Raw genomic sequence first — 17,623 nt, forward strand, 5'->3', positions numbered from 1 at the left:
TCCTGAATATGACAGTGATTCAATAAGTAAATAAAGGATCTCATAAAAACAACTAAAGTAGTTTGCATAAAACATTAGGAAAATATTCCCACAGCACTCCAGAAATTTCACAAGATATTAATAATTTGACATGACTATGTATGATTTGTTGAGCATACAAGCATGTTTAAGCAGACAGAAGGAACACCTACAGCTGCCTGAGAAGCACTTGCTACATCCAAGAGCCTGACTTTTCATGGTGCTTTGTGTTAAGAGGTAATGTTAAGAAGTAACTCTTGGCTCTCACTGAAACCATGGGGAGCTGTGAAAACTCATTCTTTGCAGAAGATGTGCAGAGCATTGAAGATGGTCAGCACTTAACAGCTCTGGGAACTGTTGGGTGATACCAATCTCTTCCTGGGAACCTTAAGAAAAATGGTTTCACTTTTCCCATGCTGTCCAGGAGCAGCTTTAACACCCTCTGCTTGGCTGTTTACTGTGGAGGAAAAACAGCCTGGCAAGAAGAGCCTCTGTGCACAGAGCTCCCGCTGCAGTGTCATCAGGTCAGTGTTGTGCAGTGATTTGCTCCCTTCTGCCGGTGACTACCAGCCCATCAGTTTGTCTGTCATGAGCTGCATCTGAGGAGTCCCACAGCCTGTGTCAGGGTATGAACTGCATAGCAGGAACGTGGACTGGTGGGTTCCCTCCTAAGACATGGCAGAGGAAAGTCACCAATCTCTGGGCTATCCCAGCCCAAAGCTCCGATTGTCTATACATCTGCACGGTCCTGTCCTTCACTGCATGTAGTGCCAGTCTGCATACCCACTTTATATGGGCATGTAACAGTATTGGGGAAAAAGACAAAATAACGCTCCACTGTACATGATAAAACTTTATTTGCTACTGACTGGCATGTCCGCTTATCTCCTAGATGATGACGCCAATAAAATATCTACATGATCTCAAGGAAGTACTGATTACATTTCCTGCAATGTAAATGAGCTTCACACGTTTTGCTTTCTTCCCCACATTCCACTTCTACCACTGTTCTATATGTGTTCTTTATTCTATTTGTGTTAGGACATTGCCTTTCATTGTCACATTCTCTACCCTCCCTCCTGTTATTATCAACTCTTCTGCCCTTTGTTTATGTCATGCCCATTCTTTTTTTCATTAGGCCTTAATTATAGCCTGTGTCTACAGCTTTCTGCCTTTGGATGTTTATAGGATTGGTTTTCTGCCTCTCTGTCATACACACACGACTCCTTCTTCAGATCTCAACTTCTATACAGTCATCACCTTTTGAAAGTGCAAAGCAGGACAATTAGTCATTGTAACAAGTTTTCCAAGGCTGGAAGGTCACATTACAACTCTTAAACTTCAGTGGTTTGGATGTTTTGAGATGCAATGTGAAAAATGTCTTTGATCTTTTTATTGCCTTTGTAAACTTTTTATGGGGCAATCTATTTACCTAGTGCGTTAGAGAGCTCAATAAAATATTCTGTGCACAAAAATACTGCACTTCACAAATTATATATATATCTTTCCTCTGTAAAATTTACACTTCTATGCAAAAGTCTAAAATATTTTATGAATACTGATTATTCCAACCTCAAAGCCCACCACTGCAGCAAATTAGTTGCCACCTTAATTTCTCAGTTCTTTTAATCCATGGTATTAAGCATCCAGTTTTGAAAGTCATGCCTCTCACTTAAGAAAAATTAAGCCTTAGACCTGATAAGTGTGCAGTTGCTGGAATTGCAAATACAAGTTTGCTACTTTTACATGAAACCAATCAGCTCCAACTTATCTCTGGTCAGCTGTTACCCCATTTGTATGCCCACAAGGGCATCTGCAATTTCCACACACTCCATTCTAAAAGTCCAGACTTTGGAGATTAATGCAAACTCACAATACAAGCCAAAGATGGAACTGGAGTCTCCAGTTTGGACTCCTCTTTGCCAGATTCAATATATACATTAAAAGTGTAAATATATATGTGATAGTGGCAGCATCATCTTCTCTCACATCCAAAATTATCTGGTTTTGAATTCCAGACAGCAGAAAGGAAATTGCTAGCAATTACAGAACTGTGGACCTTGTTGATAATGGCCCCTTTGAACTAGCTCAGCTCCTTCTGTTTGTGCCACATCAGCAACATGAAGTAAGTGCAAAGGCATCTTCAGTGCTCAGGGAAGGTTCCTTCCAAGTCCGAGGAGCGTCTTCTCACAAAGTGAGAAGCTCAGAAACTGGATTATATCTTTTCAGAGTGTAGGAAAAGTTGGGTTTTACTTCTCAGATGATCCCTGGGGCTAACCAGGGACTGAAAGCAGCAGCGTGGGACCACCATGGAAGAAAATGTGCCATTCTTGTCACTACTAGGAACAAGGGAAAGGTAGAGGTAGAGACTGGTACTAGCAGGAGGATTCACTCATCTTGATTCCCTTCAGTAGTCACCACAGCCCTAGACATCCAGAGCTGCTGGTGGCAGCATCCACTGCAGGTCTAGAAAAGGCGCCACAAAAGTCACAGCTATTTTACTGCCTCAGCAATCATTTACTGTAGGCAGGTACCTCCTGTGTATCTGTGGCAAGTTTGATGTGCGCAGAAGGTCGATACAGCCTCAGACAAACATCTGCTGACATCTTTGGAATTTCATATTTAAGTAACATGCCAGTCCAAGCTTAAGGAATTTTAAGGTGGCACAAAACTATCACTGTCTCTGTTGTGCAGCAAGGATTATTTGTCCCAGCCCACGAATATAGATCTATTTTACTGCCTCTATCTCAGTCACTGAGTCAGTTGGATACTTTTCTCCCTTTCTTCCCTGTCTCTCTGCCAGTGCTCTACTATCATGCCACCGCTCCCATCACAGGTCTATTTTCCTCTCTTCACCTCTACGTATTTGCTCTCCAGCTGGGCCTCCATGTCACCTCCCTCCCTCTGCCTACTGTGCCCCAGTGTCCTTTGATCTCACCCAACCTGCTTCATGGATTTCACCCTCCCAGGTGTGCAAGCACTGAGCATGCTGCAGGCTTTGCATACTTGGCTTTTCTGCCTGGTTTCAGTCTTGTGCTTGTCTGTCCGACTTCTCTTGCTGCAATATTTTCCCTTACCTGAGGTTTCCCCATCCCTCTCCCTTCTTCTTCTCCCTAAAAGCTCAGTGCTGAAAGGATCTTTTCCATGAGCCACCTTCGTGCTAGAGGCGGCTGCAGGCATTGCCATTCACTTAGTTCACGTGATACATCCCTCGCCTCTTTCCTCCTTCCCCTGCTACTGCAGTGTTTGACCTGTATTATAAAGATGTGTTGTGCTGCAAGAGCAAACACGGTGACACCAGCAGTCATTTAATTGGTTGGGTGAGAGGATGAACTGCAATTATCTCATATGCTCCACTAATTTTAGGAGGCAGGGATTCTATGGCAAGCATAATATCTAAGAGGTCAGTATGTCACAGTATTAGTGATTTAAATACATGTAAGACTTTTATTGCCAATGCTTCCAGCATCACAAACTTTTATAAACACAGATTTACTTGTCAAACAAAAGGAAATAACCTAAAATAAATTATCCTTATTAAGCAATGTAACCTAACAGGTATAGTAATATCGGTGACCTGACTGTTATTTAAACCATGAAGATGCCGTGGTCCTGGAAAAACTAAACAATTTCTTAGCAATAGTAAGCAGCAGCATGAGGCCATTAACTGAAAGGCGAGTTATGGTCCTGCAGTATGAATTGTAATCCCACTAGGCATCATGTAAAATTTTTATAAAATCAGAAAAACATTTGGAAATCTTAGAACCACAGAAGATAAATCTAAAATTACAGGGTGAAATTTTGCAATACTTCAGATACTACATAAACACAGTTTTAAGACCTTCAAACTTGTCTCTGCATTATACTTATGATGTAGGAGTGGATGAACTTGTTGATTTCAGTGCTTAAGTTCACATTCTCTGAAAACAGAAAACAAAGCTCAGGTTAAGTCTAAGATCATTCTCTGTTGCTGTGAGTACCACAGTTGTGAGTATGCATAATAGATTTATCTCCAGTCCTCTTTTGTGACAATGTCCCTGTGGTAGATACAGGAATCGTTTACACTCAGAGGTAACATCAGCATTTTATTTAATATAGAAAGAGTCTGAACTTTGTCAGTCCCTGCTGGGATCTACTCAGGTGAAAAATCTGGAGAAACGTATCAGTATATATCAAACCAGTTAAACTGATTTTCACCTACACCGTATTAATCATTAGATCTTGAATAAAATGTCAAGTACTGAAAGTGGCATTCCTAAAATGTGTTAAGACAACTAAACAAGTCTACAAACCTTATACTATGTCTGTATCTGATACAACAAGAGAAGTAGAGGAGTATATCTCAATATATTTTCCATTAAATTGGAAGCTAGAGAGGTCAGAGTTGAAAAAAAATTCTGCTTCTCAAACTGCCTAGTGTACCTACAATACCATAGCATGAGGTGAGTGACAAGCACTGCTCTCAGGCATCGCACTGCAAAAGCAATAGAGGGAGACTCATGGTTTTGTACATATTATGTTCTAAACAAATATTTTACTTCCCAACTTAAGTAATGTCAATGAAAGCATTACTCATTCTGGAGTCACTGCAGAAGTCATTGTTGATTCTGAATGTTGTACACTAAAATTTAGTTTCTTCTTGTGCCTTGGTATGAATTCTTTCAGTTTTATAATGTCTGCACATGCATCTAGAACAGTTGGAAGATGCATAATGTGACATCTTCTGAATTCAGGACCTAGGATATGAAAGGCTTGTTCAGTACAGTGTTCCATGTCATACAATCCAGGACATACAGTCTAGGAGTTAACTTTGAAGCAGTGACATAGGTCAAAGTTTGCATGAGTACAGAGGATTGTGGCATGATCTGGCCCATTTCCTGGTCATGATCTCACTCCTCATCTTGAACACAAACTCCCTCCACAAGCACGCTTTCCCCCAGAAATGAGTTTTGGCCTTGGTCTTCGATCTTTTCTGACCTGGACAAAGTTCACTGATGACGACTGCCCTGTTAACGTCTTCCTGAAGACAAACAGCAAGTTCCGTAACTCCTGAAAAATTTGGTAACCATGGTTTTGTGGTAAGGAATTAGGAATTTTACCCCAGTAGTATTGATACAGCATGAAGAAACAGGCTTTCAAAAGCCAAAAGAAGCTAGTAAAAGCCAGCAAAAGCTATCTAAGTCTACTCTCACTCAGTTTCTCCCTGCTGGATTCCTCACATCAGACCTCTTCACAGTTCTCTTCACAGCTACGGATTTATAGAGTTTGAGTCTGACAACACGGCCAAAATTGTTCCAGACACAGTGAACAACTACCTGTTCTTTGAAAGACTGCTGAAGTGTCATTTCATAGCTCCTGAAAGGGTCCATGAAAACCTCTTCAAAAACAGCAACAAGACATTCCGGAAGCCATCCCAGCCCTCTGTCAGTAGGTACAATAGGATACATTCAGTCATTCAGGAGGCAAAGGTAACGAAGTGGTTGCTGCAGAAGGAGAAACTCTTATGGAAGAGGGTGGCTTAAAAGGGGCTCAATTATGACTTCCCAGCATTTGCTGCACAGGAGCGTTCTTTAAAGAGAAAGAAAGTTAAAACATACAAGGAGTCAGAAGTGGACATTTCTTTGAGCAGCCAGGATCCTACTCCAGTCTGTACTTCAACAGTGCTTGAGCGACAGCTGCTCAGGTGGATGGTGATGTGGAGGACAACGAAATAACTCTCAAACTGCCCCCCTGCCAGTACTAAGAATAGTGTGTTGAGAACAAAGAAGCAGCCAAAAAAAAGACCAAACCTGAAGAAACAGAAATAAACTTAAATTTGGGTGGCTGTAGCCATGTTTTTTCTCAACTCTAAGTGACTGAGTTCGTGTTTCTAAAGGTTCTGATGACCTGGTTTGGTTTGTCATGACTAGGCAGTTTCCATCTTTCCTAGGCAAGGGACCTATTTATAAGTCCTCTCCCTTCTGTTTATCCATCATTGGACTCATGGTCTCCTCTGCCTTTGAAGATGTTTTTGACTTTGTGCTCACAAGCACCCATGCTGTGACATGCCTACAGTTCTGCCAGAACTTCAGCTAATTCTGTAACTTGTCTCTAGCACTCGCTGTATTGAAACTATCTGAGTCTGTCCAGGCAGAGCTTGCTGATGCAGGCTCTATCTTACATTTGTAATTAATTACGGGTTATAAAAAACAAAAAGAAATTTATTTTACTTTTTTTTTCTTTTTTTTTTCCCAGCTGGAGACCAGTAATGACTGATGTCCCACGGGGATCAATGCTGGGGCGGGTCTTGTTCAACACCTTTGCTGGTGACACGGACAATGGGATTGAGTGCACTCTCAGTAAGTTTGCCGATGATTCCAATCTGCGTGGTTCGGTTGATACACTGGAGGGAAGGAATGCCATTCAGAGGGACTTTGACATGTTTGTGAGGTGGGCTGACGCCAACCTTATGAAGTTGAACCATGCCAAGTACAAGGTCCTGCACCTGGGTCAGAGCAATCCCAGGCACAGCTACAGGTTGGGCAGGGAAGAGATTCAGAGCAGCCCTGTGGAGAAAGACTTGGGGGTGTTGGTCGATGAGAAAATGAACATGAGCCGGCTTCAGTGTGCGCTCACAGCCCAGAAAGCCAACGGTATCCTGGGCTGCATCAAAAGGAGCGTGACCAGCAGGTCGAAGGAGGTGATCCTGCCCCTTTACTTTGCTCTTGTGAGACCTCACCTGGAGTATTGTGTGCAGTTCTGGTGTCCTCAACATAAAAAGGACATGGAACTGTTGGAACAAGTCCAGAGAAGGGCCACAAGGATGATCAGGGGAATGGAGCACCTCCTGTATGAAGACAGGCTGAGAAAGTTGGGGCTGTTCAGCCTGGAGAAGAGAAGGTTGTGTGGAGACCTCATAGCAGCCTTCCAGTATCTGAAGGGGGGCTATAAGGATTCTGGGGATGGACTCTTCATTAGGGACTGTAGTGATAGGACAAGGGGTAACAGGTTGAAACTGAAACAGGGGAAGTTTAGATTGGATATGAGGAAATTCTTTCCTGTGAGGGTGGTGAGGCACTGGAATGGGTTGCCCAGGGAAGTTGTGAATGCTCCATCCTTGGCGGTGTTGAAGGCCAGTTTGGACAGAGCCTTGGGTGACATAGTTTAGTGTGAGGTGTCCCTGCCCATGGCAGGGGGCTGGAACTAGATGATCTTAAGGTCCTTTCCAACCCTAACTATTCTATGATTCTATGATTCTGTGATTCTCGAGACTGCTCAGTTCTAACCCTGATGGTGATTTCTGTTTACTACCTCATTTTTCCAGTACTTACTCCCTATACATAACATATAGAGGTACCAGGATTTTAAAAAATATATCTGTACAGGCTTACGCCACCCTTTTTCCATTCATTTTGAGACTCTTGCTGAACTAAAGGTACCATTTATATCATCCAGGCGACATGTCACTCAGTCGTCTGTCTCATTATATGACACCCCTCACGCTCATTCACTTCATCTGAAGAGGAACTCTGCACAGGACAAAATGAATCTCAGTTACACCCTTATAAAGATCCAGTACATCCTGGGACGTGGTGTGCATGTATTTATTGATACAGCAATCATGGCAAGTCACATTCTCTTTCTGTGTATTTAAAGGAGACATTATTATTCTGCCAACTGCCTCATTATAATGAAATCCTACCTTGAATTTAATAACTAAAATAAATCTGCTTGAGTCAGGCCAAAAGCTAAGGTAGTATTCTTCCTAAGGACCATCTTAGCTATGCAATGGAGAGATGACACTACATCAGCCAACATATGATAACCTATCTTTAATTTCTCTCTGCTCTGGTGCTATTATCTCGCCTCTGCCACAGCTGCATATTGCTATTGTCAGTGGTAAAGACAAGACATCTCTAATTAGAGGGCAGGATAAATTGCTTTTATCTACTTTTAACTTGCTTTTACATGGCACCTGGTACACAAGTCTTAGCTAGGCAATGATAATTTGAAAAGCAAATCACTGCTTGGAGAAATATGATACATTTAAAAAGAAAATTAAATGTATAGAATAGCAGAATCAACATATTGGAGATTGCTGAGCTTTAAATCTGTCAGTAGTCTTGTATTCTTATGTTTTATATTGAGTTAAAATAAGCAATCACAGTCTATATACCCAGCAGTTTCTCTCCCTCTGTCTTTCTGGATGCTCCAAAGAGCAAGCTGTGATTTTGGAACTATACATGCAACACAGCAAAGACACCCTTGCCATGCAGCAGCTCTATCTTCTCTGGTGGTAAGTCCAACTGAACAGTTTTAAAACATGCTTTACAGGATCAGCATTGACTCATGCAGATTCATCCCTGGAATAAACCCATCCTGTACAGTACAAGTCCATACTGTACCATTGCTAACAAAAATGAAATAAAAAAAGCTACAAAAATGCAATGACAAATATTTATCTCTGGAGAACAAAACTTATTAACAAATGATTCACCTGTTCTAATGACCCACCTGTTACAGGAAAACAACAAATTAGCTACTAATGTCCAAAAATCACAGATTTTTGGCCAACAGCAACTATCAAACATCAGTCAAAAATTTCAGTTGTCCATTACCTGTCTGAGTTCAGTTCACATAACTGGGAGTGCATGACTGCTATACTAAAACCACACTTTTCCATCCCTTTGCTCATCATCAGAAAGTATCAAGTGCTCTTCCATGAAAGGCATCACTACAGAGACATATAATTCTTTATAACACACTGTCAGTTGGCTTCATCTTCACTCGCAGTCAGGCAGAACTCATACTTCTAACACATCCTCCAGGCTTTTGATTACACTTTCTTCAAAATCTGTTGAGCTTGTCTGATTGTTAGAAGCTTTCTGAGATGCAAAATTTCATAGATCCAAATGGTGACTGGGCCAAATTATTTTATTTGTTATTTACTGCAACTTAGCAGTTTGGGAAGTCTATAGAAACATCCAAGAGTGACAGCTTGCAGGGAAAAGCTCAGTACAGCTTCTGCTGTTAGTTTAATGAAAGGGAAATCTCTTTGCCTCCAGACTATGATTTCTGGCCCAATTTTCTCCTGTGGTGGTGTGCGCATTACATAACAAATTCAAAGAGCCGTAATCTGCAGTGTGTACCAGTTGCTGCCCATTAGAAATCCAAATGCAGTGCTGGCAAAATAGGGTTGAGGAAAACACCCTGGGCTGGGATAAAGCATTGATCACATTGGATGAGCTTCCACCTAATGATAAAGCTATAAAAGATCTTGTTTTCCCTAGCTCATTTCCATGCAGTGCTCTGCAAAGAGAAACCACTTGTTTTCAGTCCTTTTTAATGTATAGCTAGGTATCCGTTTAATCAGTCCTAGACTGGGTAAGAAAGAAAATGAGCCAAGCAGTTTCACTGTGGCGTACTATTAATTTCCCAAAGCCTTCATAAACTGTAAAAGAGGTGCTGTGTATACAGAGTCACTGACCAGAGCAGCTGGAATGCATCAGGTGATAAGTGATGAGAGAGTCAGGGCCATTGTGGTGGTGGTCTGAGACCGTAAGGAAGGATTTTCGTGGAAAAAGAATCTCTAACAATACCGTTATTAATACTTAGGAGAGAAAGGCTTTGGGAAGCAAACCTTTCTTTCATCTTCTAAACAAAGAAGGCATATATTTCAAGAGCAGGTTAAGAAAAATTGCCCCAGTCGTAACCTATGTTATTTTCAAGGCAAGAAATGCCTGAATGGGATGTTAGTAAATACAATTTGCACAGCTGAGCAAAACTATCAAGTGTGGGTGACAAGATACTTTTAACAATGTTTGATGACTCAGATACAAATCACAAAGCTGCAAAACTGAAATTACAGTTTAATTGCCTGTCTCTAATAACTGTTTTTTAATATTTTTAAGAACAGTTGAAGAGGATAATTTTGCTTTGAAAGTGAAACACTTAAAAGCTAAAAAATGCAAATATCTGTAAAAAGTTTAATAAAGCAATCTCTAATAACCTCAGCACAATCCAGTTTTGCATGGTATCTATCCTGTTTTCACTTAGGGCACAAAGTAGACCACGCTTACTCAGTCAATGAACAGCTATGCTGCCTTCTTTCTCCTGTCCCATTTGCAGCCCCCTGATGCATATTGTTCAAATAACCTTCTGAAATCAGAATGATTAATGTTTCTCCAGTGCTCATCACGTTATCCAAATCTTGTTCAATCACACTTATCTTCATAACAACCATGTGAAATGACAGAATGGCTACTCTTTATGTTTCAGCTGGGGACATGGGGCATAGACACTAATCCTAGAAGTGTGCACTGATGCTGAGTACCCAGTCAGAGACCTCCAAGACCCTTTTCTTTGATTAGTTCGCATTATCTTGCTCTTGGTACATTCAAACCAAAACTATCATTGATGTCACATGGAGCAATGAGTTCTGGGCATGCATGAAAAGTCTGTCTCAGATCAAACCCCTTAAAAGGCAAATTAGTGCAGAAGCTCTGCTTAGTACATCTTCTTCACGGTCACGTGGGAATGAGTTGTAGAGATGAGAACATAATCTGCTTCTTCACATAGGTATGTAGATATTAGTGCATTGATATACACATGTATATACAAAAATAGATACATACACAATCATTTTATTTATTAATTGAATTTTACAGGAAGATAAATTACACTGTTATTAAAAATAATAAGTACTTGTTAATAAGTACTTGGTTTTTGTTGTACAATAACAAGAAAAAACAAGAATGGCAAGTGTCTGCCACCTAAACTGCATAAAGTTTGGCATAACTTAGTCTTGCTTTGGGCTAATTTTAAATTATAATTTTTTCCCTGATTCTGTTTGCTCCTTTTAACTAATACTAACATTGCTTTCTTGAAACACATCCCTTATTTTTTTCAGCCGGTTTGTCTTTCTTGAGGCATTTATACCTTGTAAATACATAACTGAACAAAAGAACCAGATTAGACAGAAGAAGAAGCAAATTCAGGAATAGATAGCAACAAGCATTTTGCAGTGCTTATCATCATAGAATCATAGAATAGTTCGGGTTGGAAAGGACCTTAAGATCATCTAATTCCAACACCCCTGCCATGGGCAGGGACACCTCACACTAAACCATATCACCCAAGGCCTCATCCAACCTGTTCTTGAGCACTGACAGGGATGGAGCATTCACAACTTCCCTGGGCAACCCATTCCAGTGCCTCACCACCCTCACAGGAAAGAATTTCCTCCTTATATCCAATCTAAACTTCCCCTGTTTAAGTTTTAACCCGTTACCCCTTGTCCTATCACTACAGTCCCTAATAAAGAGTCCCTCCCCAGCATCCCTATAGGCCCCCTTCAGATACTGGAAGGCTGCTATGAGGTCTCCACGCAGCCTTCTCTTCTCTAGGCTGAATAGCCCCCACTTTCTCAGCCTGTCTTCATACAGGAGGTGCTCCAGTCCCCTGATCATCCTTGTGGCCCTTCTCTAGACTTGTTCCAACAGTTCCATGTCCTTTTTATGTTGAGGACACCAGAACTGCACACAATACTCCAGGTGAGGTCTCACAGTGAATAAGGTCTGCATGTTTCCCAAAAAAAGAATCATAAGGAAAACCACTGTAAATACATGGATAACCTCAATGGATGCAGTGTTACAGAAAGAAAATGTGCTGTTTCAGGGGCTTCCAGGAGTAACCCCGACAGAATATTCCTTGATGGAGGCAAAACATCGTTCGTGTTGGGACCGGTCTTTTTCAACATCTTCATCGCTGACATGGACAGTGGGATTGAGCGCGCCCTCAGCAAGTTTGCTGATGACACCAAGCTGTGTGGTTCAGTTGATACACTGGAGGGAAGGAATGCCATCCAGAGGGACCTTGACACGCTTGTGAGGTGGGCTGATGCCAAACACATGAAGTTTAACCATGCCAAGTGCAAGGTCCTATGCCTGGGTCGGAGCAATCCCAGGCACAGCTACAGGTTGGGCAGAAAAGAGATTCAGAGCAGCCCTGTGGAGAAGGACTTGGGGGTGTTGGTCAGTGAGATTGGGGGTCGAAGGACTTGGGGGTGCTGGTCATACACGGCTTCAGTGTGCGCTTGCAGCCCAGAAAGCCAACCGTATCCTGGGCTGCATCAAAAGGAGCGTGACCAGCAGGTCAAAAGAGGTGATCCTGCCCCTCTACTCTGCTCTCATGAGACCTCACCTGGAGTATTGTGTGCAGTTCTGGTGTCCTCAACATAAAAAGGACATGGAACTGTTGGAACAAGTCCAGAGAAGGGCCACGAGGATGATCAGGGGACTGGAGCACCTCCCGTATGAAGACAGGATGAGGAAGTTGGGGCTGTTCAGCCTGGAGAAGAGAAGGCTGCATGGAGACCTCATAGCAGCCTTCCAGTATCTGATTGAGGCCTATAGGGACTCTGGGGATGGACTCTTCATTAGGGACTGTAGTGACAGGACAAGGGGTAATGGGTTAAAACTGAAACAGGGGAAGCTTAGATTGGATATAAGGAGGAAATTCTTTCCTGTGAGGGTGGTGAGGCACTGGAATGGGTTGCCCAGGGAAGTTGTGAATGCTCCATCCCTGGCGGTGTTGAAGGCCAGGCTGGACAGAGCCTTGTGTGAGATGGTTTAGTGTGAAGTGTCCCTGCCCATGGCACGGGTGTTGGAACTAGATGATCTTAAGGTCCTTTCCAACCATGACTATTCTATGATTCTGTAAAATTGGCCAAGCCCAATTTGAAAATCAGAAGCTGGTATTCATGGTAGTAAAATTTAATTTATAGATAAAATGAAGGGGTTTATTTTTTCCTCCATGTTTATCATGTTGTATGATATTGTTTTCCTACATTAGTACCAGATGAGCAGTAAAGACATGTTTATATTTTCTCTGCTTCAAGATATCTAAGGCATAATACAGCAACATACACATGTAAGTTGCCGGCATCTATGTGCCAACCTACAAAGGATCATCGTCCTTATTACATTTAATTAGATCTAGCCACAACCGCTAGTTAAGCTGGTACTTTAATATAGAACCAAAGTGTATGGAACAAAAACACAACCTCAATTGAAATTAATCAATCCTGGTTACATTTTTTCCTAAAAAATTGTCTTTCACTTTAACGAAATTATTTATTTTAGTTTTAACTTTTACCATTTCACTGTGAATGCTAAAAATAAACCTAGATAAATGCAAAAGGGAGATATTGGAAAAATCAAAATGTACTATGGTCTGTATTATTTATGAGTGACTAGGGACACTAGAGAGAAGGAAAAGTTTGTACTAACAAAGCAAACCACATTGCTTATAAATATCTCGAGCTTTGAGATGCAGAGAGAATATTTGTTCAGTTGAAACATACATATCAAAACAGGCACAATTACATTTAATATAGACCATGCACATCAAAGCAGGTAGAATCACATTTCTAGTCAATCCAATATATAAAAGCTTATGCAAAATCCTGCAATAGACAAAGCATGATCCAACAGACTGTGACTTTTTAATGCTACAGAGTTTCTCGTGTCCACTCTTAGTGACTCTTTCTGGTATGGCAACATATTCATAGAGTAAGAAAAATAGCAGCTTTGAAAAAATATCTATCCTTCTATATACTACAGATTTGAGAAAGCAAATATCCACATTGGCTGTGCTCGTCTTGAAAAATAAAAACTGGGAAAAAAATCAAAATCCAACTGTTACTGAAGTTACTTAAGAAGGCTCACAATTTTTTCCTTCTGAGCAGAATCAGGTCTTTGGTTATGAAGTGCCCCCTGAGTTAAAAAGTACATCAGGCTGATGATTCACATTCTCAAAGAACTCCTTCATAAAAAGGTAAAGTACAAGTTTTAAGGTGTCTGCTTGTGGTGACATTGTACTATCATGGCTATAGTTTACGCTGATTCAGATCCTGTGTTACTGGCATTATAAGCACTGCGTTCAGCTCAGGTGGGACCATTGGTCCGGAGATAACAATTTTGGAACTGGTTCAGGCTCCCTTACAAATTCCCCCACAGTAGAGAAGGCCACGTTTATCCATCTTCAACTTTTTACTGAAGAATTATAACACTTCAGGTCAATCCCATTCCAGCAAGACAGGAGTAGAGGGCCTTTAGAAGAAAAGGGAAGCCTAAATATTTTAAAGTCTTCCTTCCCTTCCTTCACAAGGGAAAATATGACAAGAAATGCATAGAAAAGATTTACTTCTGGCCTAGCTTTTGAGCCATTCACCAATTGCTCACATGTAGCCTTATCTAGGCAGTCACTAGTCAGGGAGGAAAAGGAACAGTGCAAAACGGATAAGGAAATGAAATGGCTGGTTGCGTTCAATTTTCAGCCAAAGGGCTATTCGTATACCGGAAAACAAAGATTCTCTCTGATAATCTTTTCCCAACATCGTTTAGGATTAAAAATTATTGTAATTTGGATGATGAAAGCTGACTTTTAACTATAGAAAAAATTCTAGCCACAAATCTCCAGCTTTAGTCTAAAGTTTTACCTTTTCATTTTTTATCCCTGGTTTGGCAGGTTTTCTGGGCTCACGGACTATGAATCTAAACATCTGGACCTGATTGCTAAGGGTCCTCCAAATGTGTAAGCTGGAGCCATCAACACTTTTTATAGACCTCTGAACTGCCTTTTCCACTGTGAAATGCATTTGTGGTTTTCCCCTTGTCAAGCTGTGTCACAGTGGATATTGACCATTGTGCTGGTCAGCCACAGATTTACAGAAGAATAAACCCATGATGTTCCCTCTCTGCAGCAGGACACAGCACCCAGTCCCAGCTAGGCTGAAAGCTGGGCGAGTGACAGCTGGTCTGTTCTCCTAGACAAGGGAATCTAATCCCTTAATAACTTTACCAGGGCTAGACAGAGATGTCAGTTTTTCCCTGTAAGCTTTCCTTGAGAATAGCAGAAACAGACAAAATTTCCTGTAAAAATATATGTACATAGTAAAAATTATGTCAAAAAAAAAAAAAAGTCTTTCCAAGACAAGCAACCCACAGCACTATTACCATTGAGAGTTCAGGTATGTATTGTCATATATATAGGCAAATCTGGTTTGCAGCTCTGAATGACTCACATATTAATGACTTTAACTGTTACAACAAAATTGCAAACTTACATGGAAGGAATTCAACTGACTTCTTTCCTTCCCCTGCATCTTCTAAATCACAGAAATAAAAAACTCTGACATTGCTTCATCCAAGAATGTTTTCTTTTCTGAAATGAATATTTAGTCAACATTTATTTTTAAAAGCCTTACTTTTTGAGACTGAACTTGAACTCCACTTACTGGCAAGTCTGCATTTACAAGGCTGCCAGCTAAAAATAACACAAGAAGAAAGAAGTCATTTGGAACAAGTCAGGGCATGACACAAGCATTAAATAAAATTCCTTGCAATATTCTGTATTCATACAAAGTTAAAGTTCATGGTCACAGAGGAAAAAGACATCAAGCAGTCCAGTGAAGTAACCAACTTTCTATAAATTGAAGTGCAGACTACCCCCAAATGTTCTCTTCACAGTAGCACGCAAGTATGACAATGCAAGTAAGGCTGAACAGCTGATCAGGTGAATACTTTTTTATGTATCCTGGTTCTTGCAAAGGGATCCTGGATTTGCATTGAACTAAAGAATTTGAAGATATTGTTAAAGCTGTAGAAAACCACTCTCATGAATAAAACCACACAAATGAGCTTCAAAATGAGCCAAGATTTATTGTATGTTCACAGTGAGACTGAGAAGAGGTTTAGAAATCAGTTGGTAAAACCTGGGTTCTTCTAACTATCTGTAAAATTGATATAATAACATCTACCATTAGACTGTAGCATAATATATTGCTTGCAAAATGCTTTGAAGTTTTTAGATAGAGATTGATGTGTAAGATATTAAAACATAAATTAGCCACAACATGAAGTTTGCACATTGAGACCATTCCAAGATAGATATGGGTCAAATAAATTTTACTGAAATTCTGATGATGAAAAACAACGATTCACAAGTATCACTTCTGTGGAATCTTCCACTTAGTACATCTTCCCTAGGAAGAAATGTCGCCATCTTGAAAATATACATAGACTATTTCTAATATTGGGCTTAACTATAAAATAACTATTACAAAGTCCCTTTTAATAATTTTTTTCAGAAGATGATTCAATTTATGGCAGCTTTCTAATTATTTACACTTCAAAAGAGAGCACTTGTTTTAGAATCATCTTTGCCATGTGATTAAAAATTCTGCTTTTTACCCAGTTCTGTTTCAAGATAAGAAGTGTAAGACTTTCAGATTGCATGCTCAGAAAGAGCTATGTGCTGCAGCGTGTAGCTGATTGGTGTGTACATAAATAACAGGTCAGAGTAAAGTGGATTTCTGAACGGACTTAATTGCGTGCACACGCAAACCAAAAACAGTGGCCTTTTTTAGTGGTATTTGTGAAACACAGGTCATGGATATTCAAAGCATAAATGTGCTTCTGCTATTGGGCTACCAAGTAGCTATCTCACAACAATTTGTCTCAAATTTAGTAGCTTCACATATGTGATATAAGCATGTCATTCACCTGCCATCTCTCCCTTTATTATGCCTGAGGATATCGTATCATGTTCTTCCTAATCCTTCTCCTTGGGTGGACTGTTTGCACCACTTCTGGTTTGTCTCTGACTGCAGGCACCAGTGTGAGTTTTCATTCAGCAAAACTGCTTTTATTTGGCAGCATCATAACATCTATCACAAGAATCAAGAGGAAGTCCTTTTTGCTGCTCTGCTAAGATCTTGAAACTCACCTCCTTGTGTACTGTGAGTATTTTTGACCTGAGCTAATGTGATTCTTGACCTGTCTAAGAACTCTGAGAATCAAACCATCGTCTCCTGGGAGAGGCAGGTTTAGCAAAATAATCTCAACCTCATTGAATCACCATGGCAGCAGAAAGAGGTACAGATTTCCATTGAATGAAAGGATCTGCAGACTGGAAGCAAGGACACAGGAAAAAAACCCACTCTTCCCTCCCCTCCTCCGTCAATACAGAAAGCAGTCTTAGAAAATACTGAGGGACTGAAAACTGTATCATTGCAGTTGGGGTGAGGTAGAGACATTGAACAAAGGTATTTGGCTTGGAGGGAGCCCAGCGGATGTTAATTAGTATCTGTGTGCTCATGGAGGTCGTTGGCAGGGGATTACCCATGCACCAAATTCCCACCTAAGATCCCTATCACTGGTGTTAGCTCAGATATGTTGGAGAACAGATAAAACATCTCTGCTGGTCTGGTCCACTAATCACTCAGGGCAAGGCTGTGGCACCCTCATTAACACATTTAAATCACACTGGCTGCTGAGGAAACAAGCTACATAGCAAATAAACAGTGAAAGAATTTGGGCTGTTATCAGCTCTCCTCATATGCAGCAAAGCATTAATTGATGGAAAAGCTACACTTTGGTAAAGCTTAAATACAAATTAGCTGTTCCCGTCATAGACAGTAAAGAGAAGCATTATTTATGTTTCAGAAGTCAGGCAAGGAATATATAAGAAATTGAGGTGGTCCCCTCATCTCTAGACATCTGCTGCTTATCTGTGTGAGATCTGGGACAAAGGACTGATGCCTCACTGCCTAACACCGTGTGTC

General features: G+C 40.8%; 1 pseudogene; it reads left to right on the forward strand.

The window, feature by feature from the left end:
• Window positions 1–293: 293 nt before the first annotated feature.
• On the forward strand, window positions 294–5,877 carry LOC130595918 (MKI67 FHA domain-interacting nucleolar phosphoprotein-like; annotated as a pseudogene).
• The last annotated feature ends 11,746 nt before the right edge of the window (window positions 5,878–17,623 follow it).

The sequence above is a fragment of the Pezoporus wallicus genome, unplaced genomic scaffold (genome assembly GCF_028554395.1).
Source record: "Pezoporus wallicus isolate ANWC-B61680 ecotype Strahan unplaced genomic scaffold, APGP_CSIRO_Pwel_v1 contig_2456, whole genome shotgun sequence".
In the NCBI taxonomy this organism is placed as follows: domain Eukaryota; kingdom Metazoa; phylum Chordata; class Aves; order Psittaciformes; family Psittacidae; genus Pezoporus; species Pezoporus wallicus.